This window comes from Podarcis bocagei, assembly GCF_964188305.1.
Source record: "Podarcis bocagei genome assembly, chromosome: 11".
Taxonomy (NCBI): Eukaryota; Metazoa; Chordata; class Lepidosauria; order Squamata; family Lacertidae; genus Podarcis; species Podarcis bocagei.
The window spans coordinates 15,505,295-15,520,476 of NC_138136.1; the positions used below are offsets into that span (position 1 = coordinate 15,505,295).

The 15,182-nt window shown below is 42.1% G+C and overlaps 1 protein-coding gene across 3 annotated transcripts in view; it reads left to right on the forward strand.

The window, feature by feature from the left end:
- The window catches only part of MARCHF3 (membrane associated ring-CH-type finger 3), a 153,976-nt gene that overhangs the window by 41,641 nt on the left and 97,153 nt on the right, over positions 1-15,182 (forward strand). The window contains exon 1 of one of the 3 annotated variants that reach the window (XM_081213882.1): positions 8,894-8,913. The exons of 1 other annotated variant lie outside the window; for it this stretch is intronic. The gene's annotated coding sequence lies outside the window, so the exon portion shown is untranslated. Of the gene's footprint in view, positions 1-8,893; positions 8,914-13,994; positions 14,015-15,182 lie in introns of those variants that run through there. One more of the 3 variants, XM_081213881.1, reaches the window with a different exon arrangement.

Sequence of the window (15,182 nt, forward strand, 5' to 3'; positions counted from 1 at the left end):
ATTTCTGTTCTCATCCTGGGGCAAAGTTCTTAACCCGAGGTACTACTTCCGGGTTAGTGGAGTCTGTAACCCAAAATCTTTGTAACCCGAGGTGTTTGTAACCCGAGGTACCACTGTACAGTCATACCTTGAATCCCAAACACCTTGCGAGTTGAACGTCTTGGCTCCCAAAGGCCGCAAACCTGTAAGTAAGTGTTCCAGTTTGTGAACATTCTTTGGAACCCAAATGTCCAACGTGGCTTTCACGGCTTCTGATTGGCTGCAGGAGCTTCCTGCAGCCAATCGGAAGCCGTGCCTTGGTTTCCAAATGTTTTGGAAGTCAAACGGACTTCCGGAATGGATTCCGTTCAACTTCCGAGGTACCAGTATACATGGTTAAGAGATTTGCTTAATGGCAAGAAGTTGTAGTACGTAACGATCAATATCCAATATGGCATGTGCAGGGGGAATTTCCTGCTACTTCCTCCCCAGTGGAGACCCTGTTCACTCTCTAAAGCCTCTCCTAAGAATCGAGAGAACCTCAGGTAAAGCCTGAGGAATGAAAGTCATACCCTCCAACATTTTTCCAATGAAAATAAGGATGTCCTATTCCATCATCATCATACTCAGCCCATCTGACTGGGCTGCCCCAGCCACTCTGGGCAGCTTCCAACATTTATAAAAACATAATAAAACATTAAACCTGAAAACACTTCCCTATACAGGGCTGCCTTCACATGTCTTCTAAAGGTTACATAGTTATCTCCTTGGCTTGGGGGTTGCATAACTCCATACCCTCCAACATTCCTCTGATGAAAATAGGGGCGTCCTAAGGAAAACGGGGACATTATGGGATCAAATCAGAAACCGGGATGGCTTCTGTAACTCCAGGACTTCTCCTAGAAAATAGGGACACTTGCAGGGGTTGAAAACTTGGGAGGGCTGCATTGAGAGCAGGCCACCAGGTAAAATTGGGTGAGGGCATCTTATGAGAAAGTGCTGCGAGCGCATAGGCAGTAATCCTCAAGATGGCAGCAGTGCAGGGCAGGTGAGAATGATGCAACATGAGCAAGGAGGTCATGGCAGGAAGTTAGCCGGCTGAGGTAAGAAATGTACCCTATCCAGTTTTTACCATTCATCCAATGAACTACTCTATACTAATTTTTTTTAATAAAGTTGAATCATTGTAGCTATGGCATGATGATTCCAACTCCCAAAGTGGCTGATAACAATGAATTAAACCCTGAATTGGGTTTGGAAATGAATGGGCAACCAAAACAGCAGTTTTAAAATGGGGGTTATTATCACAACCAGGAGGCATGTTCCATTTTTCTCCTCTAATCCCTATACAGTGGTACCTCGGGTTGCAGGCGCTTCAGGTTACATACGCTTCAGGTTACAGACTCCACTAACCCAGAAATATTACCTTGGGTTAAGAACTTTGCTTCAGGATGAGAACAAAAATCGTGCAGCGGGAGACCCCATTAGCTAAAGTGGTCTTCAGGTTAAGAACAGTTTCAGCTTAAGAACGGACCTCCGGAATGAATTAAGTTCATAACTAGAGGTACCACTGTAGTTTTTTGGGTTGGTTTGTTTTTTCCAATTTATGCTCCTGAAAATACCACTTGGAGAGACTTGGAAATCAATAGATAGTCTTGAAATAGTATCCCAGCCTTCTCCAGTTTGGTGCTGGTCAGATGTTTGTCCCTCCCCATTGGTTGTGCTGGCTGAGGATAATGGGAATTCTAGACCAAAACACCTGGAGAGCACGAGGTTGGGGGAAAGTGTGATATGCTATTAAATGACTAAAACAGTTCTTCAAACTATCCTGTTTTTTTTTTTAAGGAAACTTCTATTGGGTATTCTGCACTGGCAGTAAGGAAATTAACCTTGCTTGTTGGTGGTTTTTCCAGAACATGCTTTGGAAAAAGATTCCAGAACTGAAAGGGGGAAGGAACTTAAATTAAAGAGATTTGTTTATGTAAAAAGTTATATAACCAAGAGTCAAAGCTGTAAAATTTTTTTTTGCAAAGTTTGCCTCCCTTTATTGAGCACTCATGTTCAAAAAACAAAGTCTCTTTTTGGGCTTCAGCCTTGTATCCACTGAAGGTGACAGGACTTACTTCTGAGCAAATTTGTATGGGATGTCATGGCACATGTTCATTTTCTTTTGGCTCAAGTTGCTTCAATATTTTTACAAAAAATACTCAGGCAAAAAAAAATATGTGAGCATACCTAAACTCATTATATGTTGTGGAAAAAAACAACTTTGATGATTATCCAAGCAATTATTCTTGGATGTAATTAGCATTCAGGATCAGAACTGAAGACTGAACAGTCATTTTCCTTTAAGACACTAATGTGTTTGTTAATGGTTTCAAACGTTCTTTGTTTCACTGTTGAAATAATGAAGCTGCAGATGATTCTTTTGCTTCGCCATTCAAGATCCACCATTTAAAGTGTTCATAATCCTAGAGTACCTTTAAAAAATCCCCACAGAACTGACATATTATGGGAGAATTTTTATGACCATGCCTTTGCTTTCATTTCAAGGAACGTCAAATAAGAATTGTGCCAGATTAGCACAGGAGAATTTGCTAACATTGATGAAGTTTGCTAGTGAATTTAGTTAGTATTTTCAAAGATTAATTCTTGGCCCTCCATCACAGTCTTCTTCTTTGGTGATCACTTGTAGCCAAATAAGATTTTCATCCATGAACACAGTCTTAGCGGAGTGTCAAAAGATGGCACAATATCATAGAGGCATCAACATAGTTTCTGCTCTTAAAAAAATCAAAACAAAACTCTATATGTTCTGAGTCGTCCTGGGGTCAACAAACGCTGGCTGCTCTGCCTGGGTCACACCGTGGTTTATTAAACTATGGCATCGTGTTAAATTGCTGGACAAGGTTCACACATAACAATGGCTTGACAACAAACCACAGTCTGAAACCATGGTTTGCTGGTCCCTTATGTATCTTGGTTTGTTTTCAATTTTGCTTGCTGTCTCACCCTTCCTCAACTGTTCTTTGTTCTCTAGTAACATTTTCCATTGGATTCAGGTGTTGACAAGAAATCTCACTGTTTCTCAAAAGCTCCTGCAGAGATTTGTTGGACTGGAGCGCAGACATGATGTGATTGCCTTTTGATAAAAACCCAGTATTTCTTCTAGTTGGGTATCTGTTGCACGCCATAGAAAACTCTCTTTGGACCTTGAAGTCACTTAAACTCCTACACTTTTGCCAGCGAATTCCCAGAATTAGAAGCCTAACCTTGCTCAGAACTGTGGCTGGAGATCCTTCTTGCCTAGTGAACAAGTTCACCACGGCAATTACTCTATAGGAATTGAAGTTGAAAATAAATAAATAGATCCTATGCTGATTCCAGGGAAAATCCCACCACCTTTTACTTTTATCCCAGTTTACAAGAATCCTTTCCGGAGCTGAGCAGAAAGAAAGCAGTCATCTGAACGCTGCTGAGCACTCAGAGCTTGGGGCTGCTTCTTCCAGCTGCTTCTGTCTGTCTTCATCACACTGTTTGGGATCATCTAGGTGGTGCAAATGTTGAATCAGCTGTTGCTGAAGCTACTGCTCTTTTGCAATCACGTGGCCGGCAGGGACTACAGGAAGCTGCAATTGTTCACTCAGGAAAGTGACACAAGTAAAGCAAGGATTTGATTGATGAATGTGGTTGGTTTTCTTGTGGTCTGCAGGATGAGAAAGACTGCTTTGACTCTCTGAAACGCAGGCTGAATGGACCACGAAACAAAGGGACTTGTGCCTTCTTAGCAGCACACAGGGAGACCAACACTGACTGGAAAGCTAAGTCCTTTTGTGATGCTTTTAAGGACAAGCTCCTGCTCTTTTGCATATTGAAAGTCAATTCAGGTTAATTTGAGAATGGAGGTCTACAAAGGCAAGGCGCTTCATTATCACCATGACATTTCAGTAGCTTCTGGGGCAGTTGCAATGGATTAGGCAAAATACCAGCTCAGCAGAGATCCGTTCTGTGGCCGAGTATACACTTCAGAGGATGGCATTTGGGTCACGCAGCTGCATGTACTTCACATAAGTCACTACCATATATGCTGGCTCAGCGGTTCGATTGCAAAAGCGGGGAGCTTAAAGGAAAGAGAGGAATGCCTGCAACCCATAAGCTAATTTTCGCAGCAATTTTGCTTGCTAATAAAATGTATGGAAAGATGTCTGCATGTCTGCGTGGTGATGAAAAGAAAACCCACGTGGAAAGTTGCACACTTTAGTTGATTAATTTCACCCACTAATCAATTGAAATTAAAATCTTATTAAAATCTCCTCCTACTGCAGTTAATTGTTGGGGGCTGACAGTGCCAGCACAATACATTTTCCTACCTGAAGATTAAGCCAAATGATCCTCTCCTTCTGTTTTTGTTTTTTAAAAAATAAATGTTGCAGGTTAGGTTACTTCCTTGCATGAAAGAACAAGCCTGAGGAGCTTAAAATTAAGTGAAGTCCTACATCTCTTTTAAGACCTACAGCCATATAGGCTATGTAAAATATCTTTTAAAAATACAAATAACACAATAGCTCATGTTGTTTGTATTATTGTTGCATACCCTCCAATATTTCTCCAATGAAAATAAGGACGTCCCATTCCATAATAATAATTTTACTGTTTATACCCCACACATCTTACTGGGTTGCCCTAGACACTTTGAGCAGCTTCCAACATACTGTATTTTTCCCTCTATAAGACGCACCAGACCACAAGACGCACCTAGTTTTTGGAGGAGGAAAACAAGAAAAAAAATATTCTGAATCTCAGAAGCCAGAACAGCAAGAGGGATTGCTGCGCAGTGAAAGCAGCAATCCCTCTTGCTATTCTGGCTTCTGTGAAAGCTGTACAGCCTGCATTCGCTCCATAAGACGCACACACATTTCCCCTTAATTTTTAAGAGGGAAAAAGTGAGTCTTATAGAGCAAAAAATACGGTATATAAAAACACAATAAAACATTAAACATTTTTTTAAAAAACACTTCTCTGTACAGGATTGCCTTCATATATAAATAAAATAAAAAAATAAAAAAATTGTCCAGTAGCACCTTAGAGACCAACTAAGTTTGTTCTTGGTATGAGTTTTCGTGTGTGACAATTTTTTTATTTTATTTATATATTTCTACTACGTCAGACCAACACGGCTACCTACCTGAATATAGGATTCCCTTCAGACGGCTTGGAGGTCGGATAACTCCATACCCTCCAACATTTCACCAATGAAAATAGGGACAGCCTAAGGAAAAGTGAGGGACACGGGTGGCGCTGTGGGTTAAACCACAGAGCCTAGGACTTGCCGATCAGAAGGTTGGCGGTTCAAATCCCCGCGACGGGGTGAGCTCCCGTTTTTCGGTCCCTGCTCCTGCCCACCTAGCAGTTCGAAAGCACGTCAAAGTGCAAGTGGATAAATAGGTAGCACTCCAGCGGAAAGGTAAATGGCGTTTCTGTACGCTGCTCTGGTTCGAGCTTCCTGCAGCCAATCAGAAGCCATGATTTGGTTTTCAGACATTTCGTAAGTCAAATGGACTTCTGGAACGGATTCCATTTGACTTCCAAGGTACGACTGTACAAGCTTCTCCTGGGTTTTCTGCTATATTTTAAACCTAGGCAAAGGTTTGGTAAAAGGTAATTATTCTGTATCCTGACCTTAGGGAAATTACTCAAATTCTAATTGGGTAATTGAATTATGTTTGCCTATGATTCTTCTTGATATGTGAAGCATTATATCACTGGCTGAAGCTTTCAGATACAGTTGCTAAATATCCACGCCATCCCCCTTACTTAGGTTCCAGAATCGTGGAGATGATATAATCTCTTCTTGGTTCATTTACTCAGTCCAAATATGTCCAACTTTACTGTGAATGCTTTCCCAGTATAGAGAATGGCTGGAATTGGATGGTACAAGATTAATGTCTTTACACAGCAAATTATTTGCTTGACTTTTAGGCTGAAGACAGATGGTAGTTGCTCCAGAGGGTAGAGGATAGCTTCGAAAAGGAATAATCACTCCTAATGTCTACAGGCCTCCTCCATTTGCCTCTTGTACAATCTGTTCTGCAGATTTTCACTTGGGACTCAACTATACGGCTGCAAATAAAACGTTTTAAGTGTGTTTTTAGTGCAATATACAACATGAGCCTCATGGAAAATTCAATGTATTTTTAAAAACGCTTTTAAAACAAAGCATTTTCAGAACGTTTTTTTATCTGTGTGTAGATTCCACCTTGGTTTTGAAAATCTCCGAAATGCATTTGACTAGAGAGCTGGTGAACCTTGTGTGTACGTTATGGGAAACAAAGTCTCTCTTGCTAATTGGTCAGTTCCCTTAAAATCCATTGTGATTCTCTAGTCTTTCAGGGCAAGTCTGAGCATGTTTACTTTGAAATACATCCCAACGTCTTCATTGGTTATCATAGTCCAGAGGAGGGCCTGACCAGCTGGAATCTTGACTAGGAGCATTCCTGTTAGAGGGCTAGGATTGTTGTTGTTTAGTCATTTAGTCGTGTCCGACTCTTCATGACCCCATGGACCAGAGCACGCCAGGCACTCCTCTCTTCCACTGCCTCCCGCAGTTTGGTCAAACTCGTGTTGGTAGCTTCGAGAACACTGTCCAACCATCTTGTCCTCTGTCGTCTCCTTCTCCTTGTGCCCTCCATCTTTCCCAACATCAGGGTCTTTTCCAGGGAGTCTTCTCTACTGGGAAAACCATAGCTTTAACTAAATGGACCTTTGTTGGCAAGGTGATGTCTCTGCTTTTTATGATGCTGCTTAGGTTTGTCATTGCTTTTCTCCCAAGAAGCAGGCGTCTTTTAATTTCGTGGCTGCTGTCACCATCTGCAGTGATCATGGAGCCCAAGAAAGTAAAATCTCTCACTGCCTCCATTTCTTCCCCTTCTATTTGCCAGGAGGTGATGGGACCAGTGGCCATGATCTTGGTTTTTTTGATGTTGAGCTTCAAACCATATTTTGCACTCTCCTCTGATACACTGCAACAATCTGCTGTAGACATCATGTGTCATGTTCAAATCTCCCTAAAATGTCTTGCAAGCAACCTCACATGCACCAGCTCGGTTTTGAAAGGAACTTTTCCAAAGAGTGCTTTTTTGATCTTCAGTTCTTGCGAAGCTTATCTCAGTTGTTGATAACACCGTTTAGGAAAAAAATATCCCTGGACAAATACTTGCGATTAGTCACCTAAAATTAAACTTGGGCAAACAGAAGAAACAGTTGAGGTGATTAAGATGCAAAAGGGATACAAGGCTGCAGTCTGGAAATTGATGCTATGCCATTATTTTCTGTCCCACCTGGGAGATGTTGCAGTCACTTTTTCTCCCACAGGTTTTGCATATTTCCTAAGGGAAGGTGAGAATCTACTGCTGACTCAGGAGGCGCAGGTGGCGCTGTGGTCTAAACCACTGAGCTTCTTGGGCTTGCTGATCAGAAGGTTGACAGTTCGAATCTCTGCGACAGGGTGAGCTCCCATTGCTCTGTCCCAGCTCCTGCCAACCTAGCAGTTTGAAAGCATACCAGCGCAAGTAGATAAATTGGTACCACTGTGGTGGGAAGGTAAACGCCGTTTCCGTGCGCCCTGGTTTCTATCACAGTGTCCCGTTGCACCAGAAGCGGTTTAGTCATGCTGGCCACATGACCCGGAAAGCTGTCTGCAGACAAACGCTAGCTCCCTCAGCCTGAAAACCGCAACCCCATAGTCACCTTTGACTGGACTTAACTGTCCAGGGGTCCTTTACCTTTACCAAAACGTTTGAAAACCAAAGAGCGGCTTCCAATTGGCTGCAGGAAGCTCCTGCAGCCAATCGGAAGCTGCAGAACCCCTGTTGGACCTTCGGGTTCCAAAGAACGTTCGCAAACCGGAATACTCACTTCCAGGTTTGCGGCTTTCGGGTGCCAAAATGTTCGGCTCGCAAGGCATTTGGGATCCAAGGTACGACTGTATATATTAAAAAATCTTAAACAATTAACTTAATGGTTTTACTGAGGGTCATTTACATGCTTCAAATATGAAGCACTAAGATATCTCCTCCATCTCAACAGGCAAAAACTGATCCTATGCATGGTGTCTCAGAAGTAAGTCCCGCAAACCTTATCCCCAAACCTCCTCTAAATTGTCTCCTTAAATTACTGTATTCCTCCTAATTAATATTCTCCCCACATGACGATTGCTCCCAGTCAACTTCTCCTAATATATTATGCACTCAGATCCTGCCCTCTGCTCCCACCCTCATACGCCATAAGATTAAAACTTTCTATTTAGTTTGATTGTGCACTGACCACAGGATTGGGTTCAGATCTGTCTCTCATTTTAGGAAGCAGTCTGATCTATTCGAAGTCTTTTTCTGAACCATCCAATTATACTTTTATTTCTGGTCTGAAGCGGTTTAGCTAAAAACAAAGCTCTGTTTCTCACCATTCAGTATTAGAGGGAATAAAAAGTGGCTGTATTATTATTATTATTATTATTATTATTATTATTATTATTATTATCTGCTTCTTTTCTAAAAGTGGATGACATTTGTAGGCATAGCAGCCACCCCTCAGAGTCTATTAAGACTGCCAAATTACAAGCAAATCCATCCAGAGGGTTGGACATTTGTTTCTTTGTAGAAAAAGGAATTGCCTCAAACTTGTTCGTTGGAGGGGAGAACCGGATGAAAATTGCAGCAAAGGCATCCCTGCCAAATTTCAGAAGAATGGCTGTGATGCTTTTCCTGCAAGAACAGGCTTTGCAGGATGGGATGTGTAAAAAAAAAGGAATCGCTTAATCACCCATAGTGTTTTGTGGCTTGAAAACTGAAGACACAGGAGAGGTGCTCCTGCATAACAAACGCATCAAGTTGCAGACAAACAGATCCAGGGGCTTTTGTGCTTTAAAGTTGATTGCAGGTAAGTAAAATGGATTCATTTTCCTCTGTGTGGTCTTCTTTCTACTTACGTATCCCTCCCCCAAACCATTGTGACTGCAGAGCCATGGTAAATCTTCCCTGCTGGTTAAAAGTGAGATATGTCGAAAGATGCTCCCTTTTCTGCACATTTCCTTTGTATATTGTAAACTTTACATCTAGAAAGCTCCACCCTTCCTCTGCCCAAAACAGGCGTTTCCTGTATGCAGTGCTTTTTTCTGGGGGTACGCATACCCCTCAACATTTTGTGAATCTTTGTACTTTCGTCCATTTACTGCATTTATTTCCCCCGATTTGAACTATAAAATGTTGGTTTTATTGAGTCAAAAGGAGAATACCCCTAAACATTTTTTTAAGAAAAAAAGCACTGTCCCTACCTGGAGATGTTTGAGATAGAACCTGAGATCTCCTGCTTGTAAAACAGATTGTCTAATGCTGTGTTATTGATATGCGTTTCGTATTGTATTTAAAAGGAGATGGGATGGTTCTCTTAGAAATCAGGATAATCTGAAATGGAGATACAAATATAAACAGAGATATTTCAACAAGATGTATCAGGTGCCTCAAAGTTCTAAAGAACTTTGTTCTAAAGAACTTTGAAGACTGAGGAGCAGTGGCCAGGTAGGTGGGTTGTCAAGGTAGCAGTGACCTGCCCTCCTTTGTGACATCTTTTTCAATTCTGGCTTAGAAGTCATAAACCAGAGGTGTCCAGTCCAGGAGTCAGGAGGTGGAAAACATAGGTTTTGGTTGTGTGGTTGTACAGAGAAACTTCATAATGTTAAAAATGTAAGGATTTCTTCTGCTGCTACTGAAAACTTGGCGTGAGGGGACTGGGGTCACCCATGTTGCCTCGTCTCTCTTGAAGGTCACCAGTTGCTCCCCTGTGATGCTAAGTCCAGACTTCATTTAAGGCAGAGCTTTCCAAACTGTGTGTTGCGACACCTGCAGTGTGTATAGGTGTGTCGTGCAAATGCTCGCTTGCTCCTCATGGGGCTGGAATTGGGTTGGTTTAACCTCCACTGTTTGGCGTTCTTCCTGTGTGTTCCTCCTGCTTCCAAACTGCAGCTCCAAGCTTCAGTTTTTCTGAGATCAGCATTAGTTCAAAAGCAACCCTATGCTCAGCTGGAAGGAATAAAGAGGTAGGTGCTTTATTTACACACACACACTCACTGGGACCCACCAACATCTGCCCAAAGGTCAGAAGGCCGCTCCACTGGTCCCTTGTGATGCGTTTGCTAGTGTAATGCTCTCCCTTCCCTAACCCAGCCCTAAACGCTGGACATGACATCTTCCTATGTTAGCAATAAAAAATATTTGGTTCTGCTGATCACACTGATGCTTAATCAATGTTTGGTAATAATGGATGGTGGGAGCTCTGTTGTGAAGGATGCATTAATTTTCCGGGCCTGCGGTGATCTTTCTCCTTTTGCAGCATCCTTGCCAGTCATGCCATCAAGTAGCTCTCTTAATGGATGTTGCACATCTAACCCTTAACAGCTGGAAGAAAAATGGCTTTGTTAATGGGCAGCGCAAGACGGAGCTTTGCATTCAAAACAGAGCTGCAGAATTAAGTGGTGGAAGGGCATTGGCCCTTGTATAACACCAAGCCCATTGTCTGCAGTTGGGATTTTTTAAGGCGGTTTGTTAATAGGGCAATAAAAACGTAGTAGTTAATAGCCAGGATTTTCATTTTTTTCCTCAAGGCTGTTTGGATATTTCCCCTATGGGAGCACATGTTTAATGTTTAATAAAAGGAATTATGTTTGCAGTTAAACCAATATTCTTAGGGTGATTTTCAGCTAGGTTTTACTCGGACTGGACTTGTTGAAATGAATGGACCAAAGTTAAGTCATGTTCATTAATTCCAGTGGTTTACTCCAAGTAAAACATAGTAGAGCGCCACCCTTAATGCTTTCCTGCCTGAGATCATCACCGTCTATTTATTCGTGTGCCACTTTCCCAGAAAATTGTTCTGTAAGTGATTCACGGCATATTAAGTGACTGGAAAGTAAAACAAAGCAGGAGACGTATGAGATACAATTAGGAATAATTATAATAACAGTTAGCATTTTTAAAAAACAAAACAAAACAAAACAAAAGCATACACCCAACCTTCACAACATCAGCTTTTACATAACGTCACCTTTTAGTTCAGCTATGTACATTTCTCTGATGAAAATTGGGATGTTCTATTCTACATCAGGAAACCTCTTCTGCATTTGATCTCACTGAATATATGTATATGTCATAGACACATATACATTAGTCCCTGTGGGCCAATGGCAACCTCTCTGCTCACAGGATTATTGCAAAGAAAAAATGTGTGAGGGAAGGGATCGTGTGCAACATCTTCCACTGATAAATGGAATAAAATATTCCTTTAGTGATAAGCTGTCTTGAGTCCCTGTCAGGAAAAGGCAGGGTATCATCATCACCATCATAACCAAATGGATTGGTGACCTCTTCCTTCAAAATTATAGAAAGGGCTTCATATGCCCACTTCACCATTTCCTTCATTTGCTGCAGGTATTTTATTTTCAGTATAAACTCCACTTTTGCACCTACGCACAAACCCCACTTTTAATTGTTCTCCGAGACATGGAGGGGAGGAAAAGGGAAAAGTGGGACATTCCGTGATCAAATCAGAAACCAGTATCTCTTCTGTAATTCCAGGGTTGTCCCTGGAAAATAGGGACACTTGGAGGGTATGGACCAGGCTGTCAAGAGAGCTGTGCCCTGTGCCTACACCCACGGGTCAAATGTCCTCTCTTGTCTCCAGCCCATCTATTTCCCATAAGGTTTTACCAGAACGGAATTCAGCAGCACTCCTGTTTGCCAGGTATCAGCAAAGATAAACTTGCATATTACAAGGATACAGGAAATTGTCTTACGCTGAGCCAGACCATTGATCCATCTAAGTCTTCTTCTTCTTCTTCTTCTTCTTCTTCTTCTTCTTCTTCTTCTTCTTCTTCTTCGATCACTCATAGCCAAGTAAGATTGTCTTCCATAAACACAGTTTTAACAATGAGTCCGTAAGTGACTGTGGAGGCCAATTCTGCATCCACACATCCTTCCAGAGTGGGGACATAGATTTCTGGGTGGGAGCTGATCATGGTGAGGGTTTGCCAAACGTGCCTTCCTCTTAGCACTTTTCTCCCTTTCGTCTTAAGTTTGAGCGTCTTCAAAGCCTATGACACCTTTGGTCAAGGCTGTTCTCCAATTGGAGCGCTCGCAGGCCAGTGTTTCCCAGTTGTCGATGTTTATCCTATATTTTTTTAGATTTACCTTGAGAGAGTCTTTGAACCTCTTTTGTTGACCACCAGCATTACGCTTTCCATTTTAAAATTTGGAATAGAGTAGTTGTTTTGGAAGACGATAATCAGGCATTAGCACAACATGACCAGTCCAACGAAGTTGATGTTGAAGAATCATTGCTAGTGTCCATCTAAGTATTCTGTACACTGACCAGCCATCCCTCTCCAGGGTTTCAAGCAGAAGATACCTGGAACTGAACCTGGGACTTTTTACATGCAAAGCTGATATTCTAGGACCAACCCTGCCTGTCAACATTTGCCGTAAAGAAATGATTTGAAACCCGAATTATCCTTCTCAGAAATGTCATCCTGTCAAGGCAAGATTCAGGCACAGCTCAGCAGTAGCTCACAAGGTGCCAGCAAAGGCACTCTTTATTCAGAGAAACAAAACAGCGCAGGGCTAAGGAGCACAGACACTTTCTTGATCCAGCTCGTCCCTTTGTCTTTTATGGGAATCCTGTGGTTGGAGTACCTTCACAGACGTACTCTTGCTAGGGGAAATTTTTCCATGTGAGCAGATAAGTAACTGCATGAAATAGTGGAGTAATATAAGGGGTAATTGGACCCGTCTTTAAAAGACTCTGTTATGAAGTGAATGACTGCAATCGCCTGCCACTAAATTCATTCCATTTGAAATGGCTTATGGGCAGTAAAAAAAAATACAAACACGGTGAGCTTTGGTATCCTACGAGCATTGAAACTGCAGAATGGAATGGAATGATAAGGCTCTGAAAATACAGCTTAGGTTTTTCTGGAGACTTTGGGATACATTTTTTTTTAAAAAAAATGAAGAATATCAACTGACTAAAATAAGAATTTTAAGCACGTGCATCCAAAATGTTAAGAACCGCTTCATCTCAGGTCAAGTTGTGAGAGCAAACGGCCTAGATTTTTCTACACAAGGTTGTAGGGTACTACATGAAGTCACTTCTGGTTCATTTGAAGAATTAGGGAGAAAGCAAAACAGAGCACCATTCTCTTGCACAGCCTCTGTTTAAACAAAATGGAAGCTGGGTGAGCGGTGCTTCTGGGGCAGTCTTCCTTCTCCTGAGGACCTCCAGATGGTTTCAGATACAACTCCCAGCAGCCAGAGGCAGCATAGTTGGTGGGACCTGTAGTCCAAAACATTGGAAGGCACCAAGCTTGAGAAAACTAGCCTAGAAAGAGAACTAGCCTTTGATGTCCTTAGCATTCCACCAGTCTTCAAATTCTCAGTATGTGACTTAGGAGTAGCAATATTTTTCAAAATAACTTTTGTTTTCTCTCTTAATGTGTGTTTTTTTGGTAGCCGGAAATAGAAAGTGGAAAGGTAATGATGCACTAGCTTAAAAGGAGCGGAATGTATTTCTGAAAGTGCTTTTATGAAAAGAAATTATACATACCGAGAGCTTTAGCCTAGAAATGGTGTGACAAGCTAGAGAGATAGCAAGCATTCAAGTGAATTGATCTGAAAAATCACCTACTATCCCAAATTATGCAACAAAGCAAAACTTCAGAAGAGGAAGGTTGAATAATACTTAGAACTCTTCGGTTTCTTATATTTCTGAAAGCCCTAGGAGATAGTTTAGGCTCGAAGAGAGGGAGACAAACTCTCCAAATGTTCCTATTTTCCAGGGACAGTCCCAGATTTACAGAAGCCATCCTGGTTTCTGATTTGATCCTGGAATGTCCTGCTTTTCCTTAGGATGTCCCTATTTTCATCAGAGAAAGATTGGAAGGCATGGAATAGGATGTCTCTATTTTCATCAAAGAAATGTTGGAGGGTATGGGGTGAGTGTGGACCAAGATAGCTCAGTGAGCATCGTGGCTGAATGGGGATTTGAGCCTGTCTCCACAGCCCTAATCCAACACTGTAACCCAGGAGTAGCCCACATGGTACTTTCCATATGTTGGTGAACTACAATTCCCATCATTCCTAGCCATTCCTGCCTAATACAACTTGCAGTTCAAGAACATATGGAAGGCATTATATTGACTACCCCTGCTCTAACCATTGCATTGCAGGGGGTTGGACTAAATGCCCCTTAGAGTCTGTTCCAGTTCTATGGTTCTTTGATCACTGCCCCCCGCCCCCATATGATGATTTATAGTGGTACCTCGGGTTAAGTACTTAATTCGTTCCGGAGGTCCGTTCTTAACCTGAAGCACCACCTTAGCTAATGGGGCCTCCCGCTACCACCGCGCCGCCAGAGCACGATTTCTGTTCTCATCCTGAAGCAAAGTTCTTAACCCGAGGTAATATTTCTGGGTTAGCGGAGTCTGTAACCTGAAGCGTCTTTAACCTGAAGCGTATGTAACCTGAGGTACCACTGTAGTATCTTTCTTTGGGAATGGGGAAGCTATTTGGAATCCTTCCTATGGAAACAGATGCCCAGGATTTTCTTCACTACATCACCTATAAAATGTAGCATTTTTATCAATACCACAACGGGCTAAACAATACTCCCAGTTGTCAAACGTAATCTGGCACCTGATTATTGTCTCTTTTCTGATGTGTATACACCCCACACATTGCAGTGGATGTATGTGTGTTGTACACATATACAGTGGTACCTCGGGTTAAGTACTTAATTCATTCTGGAGGTCCGTTCTTAACCTGAAACTGTTCTGAAACCTGAGGCACCACTTTAGCTAATGGGGCCTCCTGCTGCTGCCGTGCCCCCGGAGCACGATTTCTGTTCTCATCCTGAAGCAAAGTTCTTAACCCGAGGTACTATTTCTGGGTTAGTGGAGTCTGTAACCTGAAGCATATGTAACCCGAGGTACCACTGTAATCCCAAAAGGAACGAGGCCAGGACATCATACAGTGGTACCTCAGGTTACAAATACCTCGGGTTACAAAACTTCGGGTTACAAACTCCACTAACCCAGAAGTAGTACCTCGGGTTAAGAACTTTACCTCAGGATGAGAACAGAAATCGCATGTTGGCGGTGCGGC